This window comes from Lissotriton vulgaris, chromosome 5 (assembly GCF_964263255.1).
Source record: "Lissotriton vulgaris chromosome 5, aLisVul1.2, whole genome shotgun sequence".
Taxonomy (NCBI): Eukaryota; Metazoa; Chordata; class Amphibia; order Caudata; family Salamandridae; genus Lissotriton; species Lissotriton vulgaris.
Genome location: NC_141693.1, coordinates 842,817,064 through 842,840,365, shown reverse-complemented (window position 1 = coordinate 842,840,365; position 23,302 = coordinate 842,817,064). Strand labels below are relative to the sequence as shown.

General features: G+C 43.0%; 1 protein-coding gene across 1 annotated transcript in view; it reads right to left on the bottom strand.

The window, feature by feature from the left end:
* ARL6 (ARF like GTPase 6) overlaps positions 1-5,744 on the bottom strand; it is a 632,324-nt gene extending 626,580 nt beyond the window's left edge. Inside the window, exon 1 of the mRNA XM_086922390.1 lies at positions 5,583-5,744. The gene's annotated coding sequence lies outside the window, so the exon portion shown is untranslated. The remainder of the gene's footprint in view (positions 1-5,582) is intronic.
* Between the last annotated feature and the right edge of the window lie 17,558 nt (positions 5,745-23,302).

Below are 23,302 nucleotides of genomic sequence, written 5' to 3'. Positions count from 1 at the left end.
CACTTTGTGTTTTATGCTGGCCAAAAGAAACATCGCCCAATTATGGGGGGCGCCGCAACCTCCCACCCTGGAAGCATGGGAAGGTGATTTAGATTGGTACATGTTTAGGGAAAAAACTGTGTATCTGGCGAGGGGTCACTGGTCTGGGGCCCCTGGAACTGTCATAGAGGAGAGATCTGTACACCACCCAGAAATGCTGCTCTAGATGAGCCCCCCTCCCCGTGATGTTCCTATTCAATTGCGTGTATTGATTATCTGGTGACCCCCGAAGTGAAATCTGCAGTACTGAACGAACCTCTTTAATGTGTCTCTTTGCTGATGTTTTATTTCAATAAAAAGAATGATTTAAAAAAAAAAAGAAGGTTCATCTCAGAGAGATGGCATTACTAAACCTTTAAGAAGGATGTCACAGAGTCCCTGGTTCCCTTCGATTAACAACATTAATAGGGTGTCCATGTAAAATCTTCTCCCATTTTAAATTCGAGTCACATGAAGAATGGCCAGATGTAAATAACTTGACCCCCTGAAACAAGCTAGCCTCCGCAGGGGTACGAACACAATTTGATTAAATAAACTCATCTGATAACTCTTGTCCTCAATCGGGAAGGAGCCCCTCTGCTCCCTCTGTTACATAAGTAATATTAATCACATTCCAAGAAGAGAAAAGCAGAATCCGTTGGTAAAGTAAGAGCGCTTTATTCCACATGTAGATACATGAGCATTCAGGTATTGAATACCGGTAAACCGTCCGTCTACCGCTAAATACATCCGTAATCCATTCAAACCACAACACGCACACGATACACGAGGGCTCCATACACACAGCATGCGAAACACAACACGCGACACTCAGACATTCAAACAACAACCAGACACGCATATTGTTTGTTGATGACGCGCATGCATGCACGCGCGTCATTTCAAACAATAACACGACACCACACACCTCCCTCCTTTTTCTTTTTTTTTTTTTAAGTAAGAATAAAGTCCCTGAACTTTACAGGGGCCCTGCGACTTCTTGAACTTCTTAACAATTCTTGTGCATTAGAACCACAACTACTAGAAACAACAGTTGACTCAGACAATCTTGAATTATTGGTATTGACATCCAAAAAGACATTAGATGAATCATCTACATCCAAAAACACATTAGATGAATCATCCTCAGAAAAGTGCTTGCTATACTCAAACTTTGAAACTCTACTAAATGCCAAACGCTTCCATCCAGTACTCTTACAGCATTCTTAATTACTTCAACTACTTCAATTGGATCAGACCACTTGGCTAATCCCTTATGTACATAACCCCCTTTTTTTAATCTCACAAAATCTCCCACTTTAATAGGAACACAACTTCTTGTCTCTTTTTTTGACAAATCATTCTTCATTTTCTCTTTATAGGCATCAACTTTCTTGCGAATCTCCCTAAAATCAACCTCTGCAAAATCAATTCGACCACTATCCTTGTTCTTTAACCACCAAGGGACAAGATTGGTACTGGGTTTCCGCCCTCTTAGCAACTCAAAAGGGGACAATAAGGTAACTGCATTAGGAGCAGTTCTGTAGGACAATAACATGGACTGGAACGCCCTATTCCAGCATAGACCACCTTTGACAGCTAATTGAATGGCTTCCTTGACTACTCTATTAAATCTCTCAATCTGGCCGTTAGCCTCTGGATGGAATACCGCTATTCTTTTATGAGAAATACCACACCTACTGAAATAACTTTCCATTTGCTTACTAACAAACTGTGCACCGTTGTCCGTTACTACCTCTTGAGGAATACCCTCTCTACAAAAAATATCATCCAAGAATTGTATAATGACATCACTGGTAACCTCCTTGACCATCTTTATTTCTGTCCATTTTGAGAAGTAATCTATCAGCACTATGCCAAAAGAATATTGTTGTGGCAACACACTAAATGGTCCAATAATATCAATGCCAAGTTTGTTCCAAGGTGAAACAGGTAACTCAACAGGTTGTGGTACACTGGGCAAGGCCTTAGCTGTTTTATCACTCTTAGCACATAATTCACACAATTTCACTTGTTGTTCTACAAAATAATCATTACCAGGCCACCAAAAATTGTTTTTTAAACGCCTTCTAGTAATTGATATACCAAAATGCCCTTCATGAGCCAAATCAAGAAACTTCTTCCTGAGACCAAAAGGTGGAATAAATGTATCATCTCTTAATAAGATGCCATTTTCTATTGCCAGTTCCTCTTTAATTTTATGATAACTCATTAAACCTCCGGTAAAATTCTCTCCTTCAGGCCAACCCTTCAATATATACTCTTTCACTACTTTGAGTTCTAAATCTTTGTTCATTTCTTCGTCCCATGTCTCTTCTTGTACTACTGAATTCTCTAAAAATACTAAATTGACATCATTGAAAACATGTGCAACTTCACACTCATCTTTATCAATCACATCAGATTCCTTGCACGCCAATGGAAGTCTTGACATGCAATCAGCATGAACATTAGACTTCCTGAGGAAATATAAATTTTATGGTCAAGATTGTGTTCCCTAGCGTGTACCCCACCGACTCCATGTACCAGCTTAAAGTGCATGTAACTTCCCTCCTGTGCCAGCTACGAAGACGCAAATACATTTGCGTCCAACGTCAACATGTCCTCTTTCAGACCCACCCTGAATGGGTTGAATAGTCCGTTCCTAAGTATGCTATGCCAACGTCTTTTTGTAGTGTACCTTACACGTTTTTCAGCTCTGGCAAAGTAGGCCCTGAATTTCTGCCATCGAGCCATTTTTCTGGCTTCTGACTCTGAAAACCTCAGCCCAGGCTGCCTCTGTACCCGTGAACTCTGACTTACTTCCAGCGCGGCCCACCGTGCTCAGCTCAGCCTGCTGCCTGCCAAGACTGACTATAACCTTCGAGTTATCTGTTCCGCTCCTCGAAAATACATTCCTGCCTACTAGCTTCAGTAAACATCCCCCTCATCTGCAGAGCAAAGGGCCAACCTGTTTCCGTGCAAGTAATTCATAGCCTCTGTTACCATGCTCCCATGGAAGGCCCATGCCCCCACGCTTCTCATGCAGACACTCAGGCGCTTACACACGCACTCACAGTCAGTATAGAATAGCTTCTGCCCCAGAGACCTTTCCCTCCAGATAGTATGGTTCCCAAACATCAGATATCAGATATGATAGAAGTACAAGTTGATCTGACATGCCAGACTTCTGTCTCTTTCCGTCAGTGTAAATGTCAAGTCCCCTGCACCCTCCAGTTTCACGTCAATCACACGTCATGCAGCTGCGCGCGCATCCAAGCTTCCGATTTCTGCTGACATTGCAACATTTCTGTTAGTGCCACCCCTTCTGTGACACCTACCTGGTGACGTTTCTAGCACACACCTCTAATTCACGCCTAGTCCACGCCTTCTGATTACGTATTGTTAACACGTGGATGCTGTTATCTTGTCTTCTCTCAGCTGTTACGCCTACCATACGTTTTTCATGACAATGAATTAAGTATATAAGCTATGTACTGTCAATAAAATGCAGCGTGCGCTCTTTCTATCCCTTCCTGAACCCTGTGTGGTTGCGGGAACATGATAGCCAAGTCATGACCATTTCTTTTTAAGGAATAAAACCCCTAAGAACTCTAACACCACGGACTCTGCCTCTTTCTTTCCGATTGAGTTATTATTGATTAAGTACTTACCTGCATAGAAATTATGATAGTAAATTAAATATTTACGTCATTTCTTCGTCCCATGTCTCTTCTTGTACTACTGAATTCTCTAAAAATACTAAATTGACATCATTGAAAACATGTGCAACTTCACACTCATCTTTATCAATCACATCAGATTCCTTGCACGCCAATGGAAGTCTTGACATGCAATCAGCATGAACATTAGACTTCCCAGGAATATATTCCAAAGAATACCGAAAATTTTGTAATCTAGAAGAAAGTCTTGCTAATCTAGAAGAGAGTGTACGTCCCCCACCCGGTGACAATATGTGCACCAAAGGTTTATGATCTGATTTAATAACAAATTTTGTTCCCCACAAAAAGGGTCGAAAATGTTCCACTCCCCAAACACATGCCAAAAGTTCTCTTTCTATTACAGAATAATGTCGTTCCGAATCCCTTAACGTCCATGAAGCATATGCTACAATCCATTCTTTACTCTATTCTTCCTGAATCAACACAGCACCCAATCCACAATTACTTGCATCAACCATTACAATACATTTCTTCCCTATCACAAATGGTTTGAGACAAGGTGCACTAATGATCATTGACTTTACAGCATTGAAAGTTGCCGTCATAGAATCTGTCCACTCAAATTTTGCATTTTTCTTTAAAAGCAACCTAAATGGTTCAATTACAGTTGCATAGTTTTGAATAAACTTAGAATAGAATTCGACAAGTCCCAAAAATGCCACTAATTGTTCTTTGTTCTGAGGGATAGGTGCTTTGCTAATATTCTCCAAATGTGAAATTTTAGGTCTGATATCATCACCACTGATGCAGTGTCCAAGATATTCCACTTGAAAAATCCAATTTAACACAAGTAGGAAAGTGTTCCTGATCGTCGCCAGTGTTACATAAGTAATATTAATCACATTCCAAGAAGAGAAAAGCAGAATCCGTTGGTAAAGTAAGAGCGCTTTATTCCACATGTAGATACATGAGCATGCAGGTATTGAATACCGGTAAACCGTCCGTCTACCGCTAAATACATCCGTAATCCAATCAAACCACAACACGCACATGAGACACGAGGGCTCCATACACACATCACGCGAAACACAACATGCGACACTCAGACATTCAAACAACAACCAGACACGCATATTGTTTGTTGATGACGCGCGTGCATACACGCGCGTCATTTCAAACAATAACACCACACCCTCCCCTGCCAATACCAATAGTAGTACCTTTCGATCGCTGACCCTAAGAAGCCCTTGTCATCCTACGCCTCAGGCGTACCATACCCTCCTATCACAGACAGAGACGTTTTAAGGTGATCTGGCCCAGGGCCCCAAAGTTTCAGGGGGCCCCTGATAGAGCCAGCTCTTTTCTGTAGTCTTGCTCTGATTACGTAAATAATTCTCAAACAGTTCGCTTTAAATACCGTTTTTCTTTATTTTTAATGTGAATGTGGACTATTACAGACATTTTGAGGAAATCGGTTTGTATTTCATGCAAAGTCATTAGAAAAAGTTTCCTTTAGATCAAAACAGTTCCTCACAAATGAGAAATGGGAGGGGGGTCATAGAGATTATTTGCATTAATATTTGTGAGCTGCTGTTGTGTTACAATATTGAAAACACACTCCACTGTCCCTGAATATTAGATGTAAACACATTTAGAATTTGGCTGAGTGTGCCTGTGCACTGTCAATGACCTGGTCAGCTAGGCATGAACGAGCTGAAATTGGATCATAAATTCAAAGCTGTCCTGAAGAGGGGCCCCCGAAATATGTTTGTCCCAGGGCCCCCAAAATGCTTAAAATGTCCCTGCACACAGAAATTGGCCGCCGCTTGTTTTTCTGCCCCTTCCCGAATCAGGCGAGATGTTCTCAAGCACGAACCTTACCTCCCGGCTCCAGACAGAAACCTCAATCTGATTTCCTCTGCTTTGCTGCCTTCCTCTCAAATCCTACAATTCAGTACTGTAGGAGACAATCGAAAAGCTAGTGTATTCCGATTGACACTGTCTGTGCAACGGTAACTAGGAAGGAGCGAGCGCCAGTACTCCTCCCGGGCCACACGATTGGCTAGAATAAAATGACAGGCAAGGAAAAGACGGCCCACTCGCTCCGGAAGGAAACTTTTACATGTTGAGACGCACCAGAAGTGATCGCCCAGCCGTACGCGAGCCGTGCTTTGAGGCTGCGTTTGCTGGATATATGTATTTCTGTGTATATAGTATCTGCCGTATGCCGGGTGTTTGGCAGTTTAGTGGAACACTGTCCGCCAGATCTTTACTCCCCCTCCCCCTGTCACCTGCCATGGGCTGCGGTTGTTGGCTGGCATCCTGTCCCGCAAGTCAGGCGCTATGAGAGATTGATCTCACCTCACCGTAAAGTACCTTTAAAGCGAGACGTACCTTCATTTGTTTTATTTTTTCTCCTTCCAAGTTCCTTCTTCCACTCTCCACACTCGCTTATTCATCTTCCTTTTAAAGGACACAAGAATGTACCATACAAATACATAATCACATACCCGATGCAGGCGGGAGACTCTCGATTTTCAAAGTACCAAATGGCTTTATGTTGGGTGTCTCTCACGTAAAATCTCATTCTCTTCAGTGTAAGTTGTTGAAAGTGACTCCGGACACTTCGATGGGTGAGTAGATATAGTTTATGCAGAGCACAGCTAGAACAGACACAACGCAAAAGGGGATAAACAATTTCCCCGATTTCTTAAAATCACTCTTTTAATACGTTCAAAATCTTGGCTTTTATGTTATGTTATGCTATGTTATATTTAATCGGCTGCCACAGGGGGGTGGGGGTCCATGCACTACCAACAATCTGCCAGGCCAGTGCCCAACACTTGCATCACCCTCTCTGCCTGCCATTATGCTCCATGCTTCCGAAAGGTAAGAAAAAAACGTGCATTTACGTTTCAAATCTCCGATCCTGCAGCAGCCACTTCCAAAGCCCATACATGCCAGTAACCCGATTCAAAGCCCCATTCTCCCGATTTATTTTTTTAAATCTCCCACTTTGCTCTCCTGAAATGTTGGCATGTATGTAATTTATAAAGTGCACGGCTACTCAGGAGAGCTCCCGGCGCTTGCTTCAGAAAAGAGAGATATGCACACTCATCTGGTTGAAAGGGCAACGTTTTAAGTTTCTTCCTGAACAGCAATCTTGAGTGCCCCGCAAGGCTAGGGGCAACAGATTCCAGGCCAGACCTGCCCTGCGCACAAAGGAATTACCCCCGAGACGCTGGCGCTTGAACTTCAGGGTCTGCATCAGCAACTGAGCAGAGGAACGTAGCTGTCTCCCTGGTGTATAGAAGGCGAATCTCTTTTGCAGATAGATGGGACCTAGGCCATAGAGTGCCCGTTGAGCAACTGTCAACATTTTAAATTTCAGCCGGGATTCAACTGGGAGCCAGTGCAGGGAACGCAAATGTGTCCGAACACTGTCCCTGGATGACAAACCCCCAAGAAGTCTGGCCGCCAAGTTTTGCACCCCTTGCCGTTTTTTCACAAGGAAACCCGGACAACCGACCAAGAGGGCATTGGCGTAGTCCAAACGAGACAGAATTAATGCACGGACCACTATTTCTCTGGAAATGCTAGGCAAAAAGGGGAGAAACCTCCTCAAGCTTTTCAATGTGCCAAAGCAGGTGCCGGACAATATCTTATCGTGCGTCACAAAGTTGAGATTTTCTTCGAACCAGACGCCGAGGTTTTTTGCGGGGCCTTTTCTCTCAGAGGGGCGGGGGAATCCAGGAGGCCAAAACCTCTCTCTAAAATCCGGTGGAAAAGAGCCAAACAGCAGCACCTCAGACTTCCCTTCATCCCTTCATTATGCATTAGTATCTCTTACTTATGCAACACTTTAGTCCATGGATGAGGAGTGAAAGCAGCAGGGAGGAAAGCTGCTGATTTCAGATTCTGCCCTCATTTGATTTATTTGATTTGATTTTATGTAATGCATTTTTATAGAGCGCAAACTTTACCTGAAGGTGTTGGAGCGCTTCACAAAAGGACCAGTTACATCACATAAGGACTTCAGAGTACATGAGTTATGGCTGAGAGAAGCAAGGGTCCCTGAGGTAAGATGGCGGCCGCTTGCTTGGCCGAGTAAGCTGGATATTGACACTTTCCCAGATTAACCCCCCCTCCGCCGCTTTCTTCAACTCCAGCAACAAAGTGATGGAGCAAGGTTTCATACATACAGAAACTTGCTTGTATTCAACCCTAGCAAAATAACATATAATATATTAATCAACATGTTTTGTCCATTAATATTTGCATTACATGACATATTTAGTAAGCTGGGGAAGCTTGCGTATGTGCTTTTACTAACAGTAAATCAAATGCATTAAAATGGCCACTCCAACGCAGGAATTTCACTGCACATGCGTCTGCCACACTCAAGTGGTGTGACGTCTTTTCTGCTTTGGTGGGAAATCTTTGCTTCTGCGCACTAGTGCCAGAACTGGCCGCTTCAAACCTCACATGCTCACGTTTATGCTGCAGCTTGTACTAAGCTTGTTCGTCTTGCTTAACCATTAATGCAAAAGTTATAATAAAATAATGGGGTTAGAGTAGAGATAAGTGGTTTACAGTACATTCATTTATTTTTTTATTCTAATATGTTTCTCTTTGACTTTGCTGATAGCTCGTACTTTGGGCCTGAATACTGTCACATCCTCCATCTTTGACGATGCAGCGCAAGCGCACTCAGACTCTAAAATTGCTGAAGCATTGGCATTGAATAGCTACCAACACCCTTCTTACCCACGATGTTCCTGGGAACCTGCTCTACTGATCTCTAAAGAGGAAGCAAGAACTCAAATAAATACAATGTATATAATTTGTATGCCAATATTGGGTGGCGGAATAAAAACGTGAGAAAGTAAATTGTGGGTGGGAACTTGATCATTTCAAGTCAATTTAGATGATCTCATCTTAGTATGGTGTGATGACCTCTCCTCGCCTTTCTAACCAATTACTGAAGGGGAACACAATGATTTGCAACATTTAGGGGTGGTACATTGCCCTGGAAATGGTATAACTAAGGTAGGTTTAGATAGAGAATTTGTCCGAATAGCTGACCTGTCATTGACCCAACGCACTCAATAGGCCAGTGGTTCCCAAACTTTTTCGACCTGTGGCTCCCTTGACCTAATTGTTAGTTGGCCGTGGCTCCCCACCATTTTTTACCGGTGGGAGGATGTAAGCCCGACCTCGGGAGTACTTCCAATTTTCTCTCTGATATTAATTGGGATGAAGCCAATGAAGGTCAAATTGCTGTGTCTACAGCTACAATTAATCCAAATTAATTCCTATTGTTACACCATTTTTTTGCTTGAACTTGTTTCTTTAATTTCAACATTGTTTCATGTTGCTTTCCAATTGGAACTTCAAATCCCAACATGCATCACATCTGCATTATATAATGCGATATCTCCCCTACCAATGCATTTCGGCTTGTTGCCTTCTTCAGGGAAAAGTCTAGAAAAAGTAAAACATTACATTCCTTTATTCAGGAGGTTCTCCACCAAATAAACTGTAACCACCACCACACTCCTCGTTGTTTCTTAAAATATGCCTCTAAGTTTGTGCTCACTTTCAGCAACGTGAAAAGTTAGTGAGTGTCCTACCCATCGTACATAAAAAATAATGTGCACCGCTTTCGTTGTGGAAGTGTGATCTTTTAGCATAGCGTGAAATGTGTCTCTACGTTTGGGCTCGCTCTCAGCACTGTGGTTAGTTAATGTGTCTCATACACCTCATGCATAGACACTTATATTATCTCCGTATGGTCGTATAATCTTAAGCATGCCCTTTAAACGCTATGCGTTCCGCTATAAACTCTGTCCACACAATTTTGCAAACCTTCTGGGTACCAATATACACCCTCCCCCTCCGTGCTTTTCTTTATCAAAAGAGCCTTCCCTTGCACGAAGCAACAAAAACGCTGCCCACTCGCTTGCGGTTAATCGGGATGAACGCGCTCCTCTTTCCTGAAGCTACTGCATGGGTGCGAGCTAGTTAGTACGTGTGTGTTGGTGTTAAATGCTCGATATGCGTAGCGTCTTGATGTGATGTTATAAACCTAGAAAGTGGACTGATCGGCGTGTGCAGTGCGCGCTACCATGTGGATTAATAAAGTATTATTTCTACGAAGTGGATGTCATTGGCGGTCACTTCGTGTGCGGCGCCCCTAGCTACGCTTAACGGCGCACCAGGGCGCCGTGGCGCACAGTTTGGGAACCACCGCAATAGGCGATCGAGAGCAGAGGTGCTGGCGGAGCACTCTGTCAGAAGAATCGAGTACTTCTGACAGTACGGGGTACTAATTGGCTTATCCTAGAGAGAGGGGTGTAACGCTGGTGTTGCACTTAGAGGAGGTCACCTGTCCTGATATGCACCTGTTTTGTCCCGTGGGCACCTTAGTAGTCAGGAGCCTAGCCCTGGTCCTTTTGCCCCAGCCTCTGACCAGGATTGGTCATTGCACCATTCTAGGTAAATATAATCTATGTGGTATGTCCTTGTGCTATTTCCTTTTCTCACCCTTCTCAGGTACCAATGTCTAAAGGTGTTACTGTGATTTCTTACAAACTCTATGTCCTATTGGTTATATTCTTGCTTGTAAAATTCTAAGGCACGAGCGAGATTGTGGCTTTTCTCATTTTGACTCAGAAAATCTCTCATGGATAAATGTTTTAAACATTTCCCAGAGTCTGTGGTTTATTAGAGGAAAAGTAAATGCATTTTAAATACTGCTTATTTAAACTCAACTCCCTTTCCATCAATAGGACTTATAAGGTGACATGGATTTGTAAGTCATGGTTTACAGGTATAAGTCCTAAAAGAACTCAAAGTACAGATAGGGTGACTAAACCAAGTAATTAGTTAGGCAGGATTACGAGTTCAAAGTGTGAATGTTTTATGGGCCCAGGTGAATATGGTAAAACTGAGGTAGTAGGTCCCTTCGCGCACTATCAGTATACTTTTCTGGTAGCAGAGCTATGGTTAGGGATTAGTTAAAATTAGGTAGTTAGTTGTGTATCGAATATTGATTATTGATTTTTATGTACAAACCAATATCCGCTCGTGTTGTTTGTTGTCTGAAATATCCCGGGATAAAGAAAGCGGTTGGTAAATAGAAGCCATACTGCTGTGAGGTTACTTGCCTTGAGGAATAGGTGCGTAAAGTTAGGTAAAACTTGAAGCACTAGTTAGAGTTTATTTTTCCAGTATAAAAGTGAGAGTGATTGGTAGCAAAGGAGTTCGCTGATGAAAATTTGGTCTTATATCACCTAGAAAGGGTAATTCAGAAGGAGTAGCAGGTTCTTTTTGCTTAAGTGAAGAGTAAACGGAAAATTGTTTTACTCTCAGTGTTTGAAGAGTAGACGGAATTAGGTTTACTCATTGTGAAAATGTATCTTTCCTTTTGAATTTAGTCAATCAGGCACAGTAGCGAATGTTTTCATGTCAATTAATGAAATGTGTAATTTGAAATTTGAAAGAAATTGAATTATCATATTACCTTGCAAAGGAGGGAGTCAGTTGCGGTTACTGCACTGACGTCACAGAGAGCCGTGCTGGGATTGGTAGAAACTGCTGGTGTGTAACCGTGAGAAAATTGTAAAGGAGGGGTGAGTGCAGAAAGTGAGATTCACGTCACAGAAAAGCCGCGCAAATCATTGGTTATTGCTGCTTGTAAGGCTAAACCTCATTGGTCATTGAAATGAAGAGAAGCGCTGGTATTGGAGGAATATTTCTGCAAAGTAAACAAACTGAATAAATTGAATTGATTTTTTTAAAATAGCGGTATATGTGGCATTTAGATCCAGCATTTATAGGAAATCGTCCTGATAGAAAATATTTAGGATTTGCAAGAGAACAACAAATTAGAGGAAGACCTTATATCATGTACGGAGAAAAAAGAAAGATGTCGCTTTTCAGCAGAATAAATAATTATTTCAAAAAAAGACAAAGTTATGAAAACCAGAGAAGGGATTATTATTCCACCACCTAAGACACCCCCATCATACATGATGGTAGAAAGGGGCTACCACACATGTGTGTGGTTAGAAAACTGGATAGAGTACACTAAAGAAGATGGTATTTTGGCATTTCCAGAACATGGAACCTTTAATGGTACAATTTTATATAATTTAAGAAATCGTATGAATAAACTAGATCCTAGACCAAGATTAACGCAATATGAAGCTCTAGAGGGGTGGGAGACAGAGGCATTTGAGCGAGACAGGTCCAGGAGTGACAGAAATTGGAGTAAGTTTTATCCTAAATTTCCAAAAGAGACCAAAGATGAGCAAATAAAAAGGTGGAGACAATCTATGTTAGTAGAAGGATTATAACCTGTTTTTACCACAGAAGAACCATCACAAAGTAAAGGTACAGAGAAAACCAGAAATGTAATGACTAGTGGTGATTTGGATGATGATTATTTAGATGATTTGTTAATGAAAAGTCTGCCACCTTACCAAGAAGAAACTCCGAGGGTTACTCCTAGTGCTCCGTTTTTACAACCACCTTTAGTTCCGCAGGTTATACATGAAACCTCCTTAGAAAAGGTACTTCAAGAAAGAAAAAATGAAGCTTTAAATAAACAGCATAATGAATTAATTCAGAAGATTTCCCAATTAAATACAAGTCCAGAGGCTTTGACAATATCTGTAACAATAGGGCCTGTAGTTCCTTTATATGGAGATAAGCAATCTAATCCTAAAGCTCCCGTTTTGACTACACCCATAATTCAGCCAAGAAAAGAAACCCTAATAGTTGATGATCAAGCAAGTGAATGCGAGTCAGTAATTTCCCTACTGGATTTACCTATACGAGAACCAGTAATTGACTCAATTAGGAAAATTACACCCCCAAGTTCAAAAGAGGTACAGATTGAAACATCTTCAGGGTCGAGGCATGCAACTGTAGTAAGTCCAGAAGAATTAGACAGATGGACTCGAAACATAGAAAAGCCTAAATCACAGTCGAAAGTATTGGACATATTCAAATTGAGGGTGGAATTAGAAGAAATGGTAGCGGGAAATGTGGGACTGGACAGACTGAACTCATTTGATGAAGATGAATTATTGTTTATATGCAGGAGTATTACTCGAAATACAAAAATATACCATGAAAAATTAATGAATTTGGCTTTGGAAATGGGAATTGATATTGGCAAATCAAAGGTATTGCAGAAACCATATAGAGTTGAATTTTCTGACAAAGATTTGGAAAACATGAATGTGTCGGGTTGTAAATTGCAGATAAAAAAATTGTTGTTGTCGCAAAAATGGGGAGATTTGGACAAATGGAAAGTATGATGGACAAAGAAAAAGGAAGAGGCACAGGCAAATAAAATGTCTTCTGAGTATTTATTAAAAGAAGCAGAAAAGGTCGAAAGATTGTGTCCGATTAGAGAAGTGCCAGGAGGAGGTTATGTAGGAGGTTATGTGCATGTCCCATGGTCCTGAAAGGATATTTTATCATTTACTAATGATTTTCCAAAACTCAACGAAAAACCTGTAGAATGGTACCGACAAGTTGAAAGGTTTGTAAAAGTGTCAAAAGTGCTGTTAAAAGATTTAGATGGTTTATTTGACATTATTGTTCCCGCTGATTTGTGGACCGAGTGTAAAATTACAGTAGATTGCCAAATGATGAATACCCTAGAGATCCTTAAACAGGAGCCCCATCAGAAGATGTTATGAAGACGTACAATCAGGTGATAACTTACTTAAAGGGAAAGATTCCTCCAAAAGAAACTGATTGGACTAAAATAGACAGAACCACCCAAAATAAAGATGAATCTGTACATGCATATTATGAACGCCTCTTGCAGGTATTTAAACAGTACAGTGGTTTAGAAAACATTGATAATAAGGACATGCCACATTTTATTTATTGGTTTGTGTCCGGGTTAAAACCTGAAATCTCCCAGACAATTAAAGAGCATAAATTGTGTTGGCAAGCAAAGCATGTCGAGGAAATTCTCAAGTATGCAAAATACTGTGAAGATGAAATTGATAATAAACTAAAGAAATTAGAAGAAAAGGTAATGTGGGCTAAGGTAAAAATGGCAGAACAACAGGAACTTCAGTTAAGTCAGCAAGCAAATAATCATAAAAGAGAGGAAGGCCTAGGTGAAGGAAGTGGGGGCAAACCCAGAGGGAAAATGAGTAAAGAAGAGGCAAAGAAAAAGTTTCCTTGTCATGGGTGCGGAAAATTGGGGCATTGGAGAAGCAAGTGTAAATTAATACAGAATAATGTCCAAAATCAAAATTTGAATCCAGACGCAGACTGAGGTGTCAATGAGACAGCCGCAACAGGTAATACAGAATCAGTTACCTCAAGCCCCTATGCCAGATTTTGTGAGTCAATCCAAATACAGTGTGGACGCCGGATTTCGAGAGGGAAGTGGTAAGAAAAATACGGTAACACCACAATTTCTTTTACAGGACACATTTTTTGAATCGGAAGACTACTGACGGTGCCTGAGAGGTGGGGAAGAGGATTCCGTACTTGGCGCATCCTTACCGATAAATCTGTCAGGTCCTTACATTGAAGGGAAAGTGGAGGGAAATGATGTTACCTTTTTGTTGGACACTGGTGCTACCCGTTCTACTGTAAGAACAGCAGATATCCCAAACCTACCCCTCTCGGGAGAAGCGATCCAAGTAGTGGACGTTTCTAATAAACAAATTAGGACCCCTGTCACAGAACCTATGGAAGTCTGTATTGGCAACTTCCGAGAAATGCACAAATTCGTAGTGTGCGATTCTAGACCTGTAAACTTGCTAGGGAGGGATCTACTGTGTAAAATGAACTGCACAATCTTTTGTATACCAAATGGTGTTGAAATTCAGACTCCAGATGAAGATGGAGTGTATAGAATTATGCTAGACAGACAGGAAACAGAAGTTAAAAAGATGTGCCTAGAAGACTTACCAGGAGAACTAAAAACGTTTGTGAATCCTGATGTATGGGATTTTACAGGTAAAGAAGTAGGTCTAATGGCAGATGTCGATCCCATAAAAGTGACAGTAAAAGAAGGTGCAGTTTACCCAAGCATTCGACAGTACAAAATGAGTCCCGAGATAAAATCAGGAGTTGCACAAGAAATAGGGCGTTTGGTTGAACAAGGCATTCTAGAAGAAATAATGAGCAGTCGTTGTAATTCACCTATAATTGGCATAAAGAAACCAAACGGAAAGTACAGGGTGGTCCAAGACCTCCGTAAAATAATGAAATTGTTGTCTCATGTTGCCCAGTAGTACCAAATCCAACTGTGATTCTGTACCTAATACCCTGGGGAGCCGGATGGTTTACTGTAATTGATTTATGCCATGCCTTTGTTTCCATCCCCCTGCATCCAGATAGCAAGTTTTTATTTTCGTTCAAGTTTGACGACCATGTTTACTTTTGGAATTGTGTTCCTCAGGGGCACACGGAAAGTCCATCCATCTTTAATCAGATTTTGAAAAAGTGCCTTGAATCACTGGTGCTGCCCGGAAATTCTGTTCTGGTGCAGTATATCGATGACCTATTGTTGGCATTGAGAACAAGAAATGACTTTGTGATCGGTTCCATTGCATTACTGAACCATTTAGCAAAAGGTGGACATAAAGTATCCCCATAGAAATTGCAATACTGTACAACCTCAGTAAAGTATCTGGGACACCAGATAGAAAGAGGGGTCAGGAGAGTGACATCTGAAAGGATCAGAATAATTCAAAACATGAAATTACCCCAAACTCAGAAAGAAATCAGAATGTTTCTTGGAGTTGTAGATTACTGCAGGCAGTGTATTGTGGGATTTGCAGTACCTGCAAAGCCATTGATTCAAATGACAAAGGAACAAGCAAAAGACCCAGTCAAGAGGGATAATAAAAGCATGACTGCTTTCTTGAAACTGCGTAACAGTCTGTGTGAAGCTCCAGCATTAGGGATGCCAGATTATTCAAAAGAGTTTACACTATTTTGTGACACAAGAGACAATTGTGCTCGTTCAGTTCTAACCCAGACCCATGGATTGATGCGACGACCTGTAGCATATTTTTCTGCTACATTGGACCCAGTGGCATCAGCACTGCCAGGTTGTCTGAAAGCGGTAGCTACAACGTGCATAAGCCTTGAGCAAAGTGAATCCATTATCATGGGACATCCTGTAACAGTGTATGTTCCACATTAATTTGTTATTCTGTTAACCAGAACACGTACTCAGCACCTAACACCTAGTCGGATGACTGGATGTAGGAAGGTGGATACCGGACTATGGTTATCCCAGATTTTTTGCCTATTGTTTAGCTGGTTTTCGACTTAGTTGGCCTGGGATCCTGCTAATCAGGGCCCCAGGCTATCTGCTCTCTCTGTAAAATGGACTCCATGTACCTTATGTACATCTCCAATTGGATATTGGGTCACCTTATGAGCCCCTGTACAGTGTACTATAGGTACCCAGGGCATAGGTGCATCCAAGGCCTACCAGGGGCTGCAGCATATCTTTTGCCACCCCTGGCTGGCCATCCAAACTGACACAACTGGCTTATCACTCAGCTGGGGCAAGGTGGTGTAATCACCCCTTGCTTAGATATAGTATACCTATGTCTAAACCTATATCTGGACACATATGCACCTATAAGTCACTCCTATGGCAGGCATTAACAATCCTGGAGACAGAGTGCTTGGTTTTATGTGAGATGGTGCTCTAGCATGAGCCGAGCCCGTCTGCAGCTTTCGGAACCATGTCCTTATAGCTGTTCTAGGATATTGCCATACCATATACTCTTAAGTGCATTATGAACCTCGCGGTTAAATGCTATCTATGGTTTCTCTTTATCAAAACATGTCGTTTAAGGTGTCATACTCTTTGGAATACTACCCCCTCGCCAGTCCTGGTCACGGGGGTAGCATTCCACCCTTCTAGAGGGAGAAGACATGTTACTTTCCTTAAACGCGGTTAAAACTAACCAGAGCCTCAGCATCACAAAATGGATGCTGCTGCCACAGACACAAGTCTGGCCACCTGCTGCTGACCCGAACTCCGGCAGGGGAGGCCTGGACAAAAGGTTTCACAGGGAGGTGTTACACCACCCCAGACAGGAGATAGTGGATTGGGGCAGGGAAGGCTGAATTAAACTAGACACTGCCTGGGGCACACAAGGTGTCCCATGCTTAGCCCAGTTCAAACCGGTCCTGGGGCTCTCCAGCCCCAGCTCTGGCGCAAAACTGGACAAAGGGAAAGGGGTGTAACCACCCCCTTCCTGGGTCCCACCCATAGGAGGGACCTAGCAGGTAATCCAGCCCCTTGATTTGGAATAAAGGTAGGAGCTGTGTCCATAGACATTAGATCATCCTGACTGAAACTTTGATACGAAACTCTGGACCCTTCGACATCCTACTTGACGTAGAAGACTGAAGAATCTCCCTTGTGGTGAAAGGAGTGACCACCCTGCACAAGCAGGCACCATCAGCGCTCAAAGGTTTTCCTTGTTGTTGCTCCCGCCGGAGCTCGAACGACAGAGACCGTCAAGAACCAGACTTCCAGACTTCCAACAGCCCGATCCACAGTCCCAGCAAAGCTGAGACCCGTGTAGGCGACGTCAAACGTGGGACCGGCCATCTTGGAAAGCCAGCGAAGTGCTTCCTGTGCAGCTCCTGGGGCACCCTCGAAGCTGTGCATTGGGGATTGAGAAGCCCCAGCCCCGAGCAGCTTTTGCACCAAAGATCACCTCTCCACACTCACCAAGTGCTGCGTGGGGCCCTTTTGCATTTTCCTGCTCGACGCGTTGTCCGGTCACTTGCCCGTTGGCTAGTGACCTCTGTGACGACGAACCTATGAATTTTCACTGCTGGTCTGGTTGCTCCAGACTGACCCTTGCTCCCCTGAAAAGGAGCAGCCCAATAGACCTTCCCGGTCTGACCCAGAAGCCATCTTCGATTCCTGTGTGGGTTGCATTTGCCAAAGCCTGTTGACTCCGATTCGAGAACCGACATCGCCGACAGCAAGAGCCTTCGTGGGACAGTCCGTGTCCACCTCTTGGTCGTCCTCGATACTTTGTGGTCCACGTGGCAGCGGAGACAAGCTTCACGACATCACCTGATCGCAACCCGACATCGCCTGGTTCCTTCCTGGCCACTGACCCAGACTCTGTCCCCTTTGCTTTCAGGTACTCTACATCTTCGATCCACCCTTGGATCCAACCGGACTCTTCTCTCCTGGTCGCCTGCAGCATCTTTACCTCCAGGCTCCATAGAACTTCACGACGAAACCCGACTCACTTTGACACCTATGCACCCTCTTCCTGTGGGTGAGGTAATGAGAGTACTCCGGTGCTCCTGTAGTGGTTTACACCTCTAGTGTCCTAGTTTTAAGTGGTTAAGTTCTAGTCCAGTCGGAAGACTCCCAAAACAGTAACTTTCTAACTTTTACGCACCATTGACTTCTATTGGTGAACGCGGGCGCCTATAGACACTGCACCCGCATCCTGTGGGCCTCCTATGTCCTATCTGCCGTTAGTCCAGTGTATCCCCAGCGATTCTCAAGGCCCTAGGCCTTACCATTGTTCGTGACGTGGTTCTTATACCACTATTTTAGTATATGGTTTTAGGGGCCACCCGGGCCTATCCATATTTGTGCAACTTTTGTATGCTATTTGAAGTTCTTTGTTTAATGCTTGTGCTTCTGTCCTCATAAAGAGTACAGGGGATTATTCTAGTAATAACGACATATATTTTATGATATATAACTTGTGTGGTGTCCTTTCATTTGATGTTAAAAGGATTGCATATCGTCAAACAGCTGGCTTCACATGCCCTCTTGAGTCAGCCTAAGACTTCTTTTGTCCATGCTACCATTAGGATAGTTGGTCTATAAGGTTGACTTACAACCAATCACCATAAGGGCCGTTTGGACTGGTGCAAGATGTTCACTAGAATAGTGACCATCATATACCAGGCCAACTTCTCACACTAGATATGAAAGAATTATTCTTGGTTCAGAAAATATGACAATAGTGAGATGCACTATTCTAAATCCAGCGACATTATTGCCAAATTTTCACTTTGAGGAAGTGAGAGAGAAAGTCGAACATGATTGTATCGACTTAACTGAATTCAGTACTAAACTTTGCGCAGACATACAGGAAGAACCTTTAAAAGAGCCAGAGCATGAGTTATTTGTAGATGGCTCGTGTATGCGCCATGAGGAAGGAGGATTAAGTGCTGCTTTTGCTGTAAGCACACTATCGAATATAGTCGAAGCATCCTATTTACCAGGAGTCAAGTCTTCACAAGTAGCCGAATTGATTGCTTTAATAAAAGCGTGTAAAATTGGGAAAAATTGGAGAGTAACCATTTACACTGATAACCGGTATGGTTACGGGGTTGTGCATGACTTTGGCCAGCTATGGATGCAAAGGGAGTTCATGACTTCTTCAGGAACTCCTATTAAAAATGGACAATATGTGAAGGAATTACTTGAAGCAATTAAATTGCCCAAAGAATTGGCCATGGTCAAGTGTGCTGCCCACCAATCTGGGACTGATAGAGTGACAACCGGTAACCAATATGCTGACCAAGTGGCTCAACTTTGTGCCAAGTATAAAATGGGAATAAACAAGAAAATTGAAGCATGTGGAAACAGCTACCAACTTATGCTATTGAATGGTGTGAATACATGGGAGGAAGTGAGAGATCTGCAAGGTGAGGCAGAGCCCAAAGTTAAGGAAGACTGGCAGAAAATAGGGTGTCGGATGACACCTGAAGATGGCATAATAGTGTACCTAGATGGGAGACCAGTGTCACCTGACTGTATGCTTGCACCAATGGCCAGAATGTACCATGGGGACATATACATAGGGAGAGATGCAATGATGAGGTTGTTTAGAAGGGAACTGGTTCAATCCGAAGTTCAGGAACGTAGCAGAGAGTCTTTGCCAGAGATGCCTAACATGTCAGCGATTAAACCCTGGTAAGAAAACTGTATTGTGCTCTGGGAAAATTGGGAAAGCAGAAGGCCCTTTTATTAGATTAAAAATTGACTTCATTCAGTTACCTGCTTGTCGAGGATTGAAGTATATTTTGGTCATTGTCTGCCTATTTTCAAAATGGGTGGAAGCATACCCTACCTGCAGATATAATAGCTTAAGTGTAGCCAAACTCTTTTTAAGAGAACTCATACCTAGGTTCGGTTTTCCAGTAACGATTGAGTCAGACAGAGGAAGACATTTTAATAAGAAAATAATTAGTCTGATCTGTGAAGCATTCAAAATTGAGCAAAAACTGCACTGTGCATACCGCCCAGAGACTAAACGAATACCAGAACCTGATGAAGTTGAGGCTGAAGGTTGTGCAGCTGATGGGTCTCAAGAAGTTGATCCTGAAGTAGTTGATAAAGAGCAACCGTGCACCAGCCAGGATGAATGGGTCCCAGTGGTTGACATACCTGAAATAAGAGTGAGAACAAGAAGCCAGACATATTTAGATAACCAGACTGATAGTGAGGACGAGATAGGTATAGAAGAACGTACTCAGATTACAGAAATACAAGCTAATGGTAATCGTGAGGAGGACCAGTTAAGGAAAGAGCAATATACTCAGACCAACGAAACCCCTACCAGAACTCCATTGTCTGAGGAGGGACAGATAGGTACTAGTCGAAACGCACAGGCGAAAGACAATCAAGAATCTGCAAGACCTGTACAGGACCAGACAGGATTAGTAAAACGGGGTCAGGACGAAGAAAAAACTCCAGGCCCAACAAAGTCCTATCCTGAATCATGTCAGATTAGACTAGAAGAATCCATCCAGGCGGAACAGTCAACAGTAATAAGCCCTGGACAAGGTGATTTAGAGAGGAAACCTGAAGTTGACGAAAATCAAGTTGTGCCACAACTTAAAGAAAACAAAAGAACATTTGAAGAATCAGAAAGCACAATGCCAGCTGAAAGACTCAGAAAAGTTGATAAATGGCCTAGTTTTGTTAAAAGACTGAAATATCGCCTAGTCACAATAGATGAGGAGCCAGAACAAGTAGATGAAATTACAAGTCAAACTGGACCGCCTACAAGTAATCAAAGAAGGAGAAGTCCACGCCTGAAAATGCTGAACAATAAATTCAAAGGCCCTTAATGGACATACGTCATCCTTGAAGATTTTGAAAATCTGGAAATCAGTGATGAAGAATTGATTGCTGATCAAGATATTGAAGAAGTGAGGCCAACTTGAGATAAAACACAGGTGTCTTCTGTGTAAAATTCTCAAAGAGGAGTTAAGCCTCCTTAGTCAAAAATGACTGATAGAAGAGTTACTGGAAACTCGAAAATAGGTTGTATAAAGACATGCTGCAGGATATGTATCTGTAGTGTATTGACAGTACTACTAGTATGGTTAGGACTGACAATAACAATGCTGTACTTGATGGCTGCTAAGCAAAATGACACTAGTATACACAGAAAGATAGCGCACCATAAACAAGATAGAGTAGACTTAGAAGCACCAGATGAGATAGAATTACATCACTTTAGAAACAGAAACCAAACTGATATGAATGTATTTGCTAGCCTATTAGTACATTATGTAGAGACTATGCAGATTAGTGACTGTTATGTCTGTATGAAATTACCCACTTCAGTAGCTGAAGGTGTTACCTGCCATCATTTACCCCTGACCTATGGTATTTCCTGTAGCATATTAACTAGCCTGTTTAATAAAACTGAAAGATTACAGTATTATTATTCTAACATAGATATTATTTTCTCTGAGAATGAATCCTGTCCCTAGTAGCAAAGATTCACAGTTTATGGGTGAATATTTTCTAACGATGGAAACAAGAGATATAGCTGATGCACACAAAGACAATTTCAAAAACCACAGTTGATGGACAGAATGCAGAACAATGTCATGCATTCACCCCAGTACAGAGATCTAGGCCTAAATCCATCTTTTTTTTGTACTCCACACCACCCCAGTTCAGACATGGCCATATGCAAATCAGTCTGACCCTGTGCCTCATGGGAACAGTCCAGCCCGAACTGCCACTCTCTCTGTACTGGGGTGAATGTATGACATTGTTCTGCATTCTGTCCATCAACTGTGGTTTTTGCATTTGTCACCCCGAGTGGGATGGGTATGCTCAGACGTGAGTCCCATGCTCTCCACACCACTGGATTCAAGCAAACCGGGCTGAAGACGGCTGGAATGCCAGAAACTGGTCCTCGGAAGCTTGTTTCCAGTCCAGGGAAGGCATGGCTTGGCATTTCGGGCTGGACTGTTCCCATGTGGCACAGGGTCAGACTGATTTGCATATGGCCATGTCTGAACTGGGGTGGTGTAGAGTGCAAAAAAACGATGGATTTAGGCCCAGATCTCTGTACTGGGGGAAATGTATGACATTGTTCTGCATTCTGTCCATCAACTATGGTTTTTGCATTTGTCACCCCGAATGGGATGGGTTTGCTCAGACGTGAGTTCCATGCTCTCCACACCACTGGATTCAAGCAAGCCGGGCTGAAGATGGCTGGAATGCCAGAAACCGGTCCTCGGAAGCTTGTTTCCGGTCCAGGGAAGGCATGGCTTGGCAGATCGGGCTGGACTGTTCCCATGAGGCACAGGGTCAGACTGATTTGCATATGGCCATGTCTGAACTGGGGTGGTGTGGAGTGCAAAAAAACGATGGATTTAGGCCCAGATCTCTGTACTGGGGTGAATGTATGACATTGTTCTGCATTCTGTCCATCAACTGTGGTTTTTGCATTTGTCATCCCGAGTGGGATGGGTATGCTCAGACGTGAGTCCCATGCTCTCCACACCACTGGATTCAAGCAAGCCGGGCTGAAGACGTCTGGAATGCCAGAAACCGGTCCTCGGAAGCTTGTTTCCGGTCCAGGGAAGGCATGGCTTGGCAGTTCGGGCTGGACTGTTCCCATGAGGCACAGGGTCAGACTGATTTGCATATGGCCATGTCTGAACTGGGGTGGTGTGGAGTGCAAAAAAACGATGGATTTAGGCCCAGATCTCTGTACTGGGGTGAATGTATGACATTGTTCTGCATTCTGTCCATCAACTGTGGTTTTTGCATTTGTCACGCCGAGTGGGATGGGTATGCTCAGACGTGAGTTCCATGCTCTCCACACCACTGGATTCAAGCAAGCCGGGCTGAAGACGGCTGGAATGCCAGAAACCGGTCCTCGGAAGCTTGTTTCCGGTCCAGGGAAGGCATGGCTTGGCAGTTCGGGCAGGACTGTTCCCATGAGGCACAGGGTCAGACTGATTTGCATATGGCCATGTCTGAACTGGGGTGGTGTGGAGTGCAAAAAACAATGGATTTAGGCCCAGATCTCTGTACTGGGCTGAATGTATGACATTGTTCTGCATTCTGTCCATCAACTGTGGTTTTTGCATTTGTCACCCCGAGTGGATGGGTATGCTCAGACGTGAGTCCCATTCTCTCCACACCACTGGATTCAAGCAAGCCGGGCTGAAGACGGCTGGAATGCCAGAAACCGGTCCTCGGAAGCTTGTTTCCGGTCCAGGGAAGGCATGGCTTGGCAGTTCGGGCTGTACTGTTCCCATGAGGCACAGGGTCAGACTGATTT